The following is a 3,093-nucleotide window of genomic DNA, read 5'->3' on the forward strand; positions in this document are numbered from 1 at the left end:
AAATAAAAACAGCACCAGCGTCGCCCCTCGCCAGAGCCAGCGCTGGAGTCTGGGAAAGGATCAGCTCCAAGGGGATTCTCTTGGCCAGCTCCATTGGGAACATCCCAGACCTCTGGGACACTGGGCACACATCCAGTGGGCAGCAGGAGGGGGGTTTCCCATCCTGGATGTGACCAGCATTGCCCTGGCAACTTCATATGTATGTCTATACATAAATATATTTATATATAAAAAGTCTCTTTTTTGTATAGAAATACGTCTTATAAAATGTTATATAGGAGTATTTTGTGCATTTTATGTAATCGAATATATTTTTATAAATGTTTCATATCAACTTACATAAATATAGAATCATAGAATAGTTTGGGTTGGAAGGGACCTTTAGAGCTCATCTGGTCCATATATCTCATATAAAAATATGTATTAGGAGTATATTTTTATACATATAAATATATATATAAAGTAGCCTTTATATACTGTTTTTATACAGGTAATATCTTTTTTTTGTATCTACATAAAAGCTACCAAATACTTGAAACACACCACCATACATTATTAATTTGTATCAATTTGTAAGATGCTAAAAGTTTCAAAATATCTCTCTTTAAGGATACAGGACTAGGACTGAGAGCAGCCCCACTTTTAGCACCCCAAATTCAATATTCTGCTCCCCGTGTGCATTTCCAGACACACCTGGGGAGGTTCCAGGGGCTTTTCCTGCCAAAGCAACTGGTGTGCACGGGAACTCCTCTCTCCTAATTAAGCATCTCACTAACGACAGGCAATTATTGATAAGGAAAGCAAAGATGGGGTGCCCAGAGGAAGAACAAAGGGCCTGGATGTTTATCCCCAGCCTTAACATCACCAGCATTTATGGGTTGAAAAACACAGGGAAATAAGTAAATAATCAATAAAGCAAAACCACGACGAAATGAGAATTGAGTTGATGCTCAAAAGAGAATTATTTAAGGGTAATTCTTTTTGAAACGGGAGGAAATGCCATAAAATGACCCCCAGCAAAGCCCCTCGGGCAGGCACTGGCACCACTCCCCCTCCTGCCACCTTCCTCTGGGGCAAAACCACCCGAGTTTGACACATAATGAGATATTTCTAGATAATCATTTCACATCACAGTGATTTCCAGGCTCCTCTCCCTGCTCTTCCCATCTCCCACGTGCTTTCCTTTCACATTTCTGACAATGACGGCAGAAACAGAAATTAAAAGGCACCTTCCCAACCAGAACCCCCAAAACGGGACTGGTTTGAGGACAATAACTGGAGATCTGCTACTTTTTAAACTCCTCATTTTTATCCAATTCTTGTATAACAGTCAGCACTGGGGTAGCCGAGTTTTACTTCTCATTTTTCACAACCAATCCTGATTTTTTTTTTTAAATGCTCTTTCTTTTTATCTATCTTTGTATGTTCTTTCTTTTCTTTCTTTTCCATTAACACGATTTTTAACGATTGTAGGGATATACAACCAATCTTTAAGGGGGAAGATGCTGCTGCTTTCCCCACGGCCACGCTCCAAGAGCAAAATACTCGTGGAGTGGGACTGCTTCAAGCAAATAAAAGTATTCCCTGCTCCTGCTGAGTTTAAAATCAATTTAAAAAAAACTTAAAAATAGAAAATGTTGATTAAAAAATAAAGTGGTTTTTTTTTTCTTTAATTCCCCGAGGCACAATCCAACATATACAAGGGGAAAAAAACAACTGTGAGGCTGTTGGATCCCTCCTGCAGGAGCCCAGATCATCGGGATGGCAGCAGAAGAGCTGGTTTTAAACTCGTGGGAGGTGAATGGATGGACTGGGCAGGATTCAGGCTCCTTCCCACCGCTGTCACATCTAATTCCTGCCTTCGGAGAAACAGAAACATCCCCTCTGCCAGCACCTCCCCTCGAGGAATTCCCTTCCCTCCTTCCCGTGGCCAGATGTCCCAGGGGTTTTCCAGCCCGCTCCTTATCCAAATGTATTTATAGGTATATAAATATATTGATAACCCAGATCTGTGCTAGATTTTAATATAAAAATTAAGCATTCCAGGTGAAGTCGGGCATGGAGGGAAGCGCTGGGCATCGGCACCTCCTCACATCCCCGTGACGCAGGACTGACCGGGGTGAGAGCCAACGCAGCTCGGGTTCCCCAACCCCAATAACCCCCAAATTCATTTCAGTCACAAGGAGATTTTTACCATTTCACTCTCTGAAATCCCAGCGTCTCTCCAGGACTCAACCACGACCATAAAAATTGGATTTTCTACAAATTTAAAGGAGGGGGGGGATATAAACACAACCACGTGAGTCTCCGTTCCCTGCCGAAAATCACATTACAAAAATAAAATCTATAATCTACTGAGTCAGGGCACAGCCCCCCAGACTGGGGATATTAATATAAAGCAGGGTAGATTTCTTGAGCTGGGCATAAAAAGATATCAGCTTAAATTAGATCTCGATAATCGGAAGAAACTTGGGAATAGAAAACTTGGAGCCAGCTGAACACAGAGCGATGTAAAATAAATCAGTATTTATTTCTGGGCTGGTTAAATGGCTTTTTTTCTAATTATAAAACTTGGGAGGAAAAGCAGGAGCACCCGAGCCCCGACGGGAGAATTTAAAGATGAATTCCTTGTTTACATCCCCTGCTACATGGTAAAGGTCGAGCCCTGGCTCTGTACTACGGCCCCAAACTCCCAATTTCTGGCTCCATCCCTCTTCCAAAGTCCCCGGCAGCCCAACCCGAGGCTGCTGAAGAGGTTTAGCTTCGAAATGTCACACCTGGGTATTTCTGGGCAGCTCGTTTGGATGGATTTTTGAAGGTAAGGGAGTGTGCGATCCCTGCCGAAGACGAAATCCCACTCCGGCACACGTGATGCCGGGCACGAGCCATTCCCCCCCCGTAAGCCTCAATTACACAACAGCATTTCCAACCCCCCCGTCATTTCCAAATTAATACCCCAGCAGCAATCCCGGGCCAAATCCCTTCCCCACCTCCCAGCCCAGGCCAAGCCTCCGCGCCAAGCGGCCCCGAATTACCCGCCCGGAGCAGACGATGGGGTTATTTATTTTTGTTTTCCCCTCTTTTATCCTGACA

This window comes from Corvus brachyrhynchos, unplaced genomic scaffold, assembly GCF_000691975.1.
Source record: "Corvus brachyrhynchos isolate BGI_N302 unplaced genomic scaffold, ASM69197v1 scaffold63, whole genome shotgun sequence".
In the NCBI taxonomy this organism is placed as follows: domain Eukaryota; kingdom Metazoa; phylum Chordata; class Aves; order Passeriformes; family Corvidae; genus Corvus; species Corvus brachyrhynchos.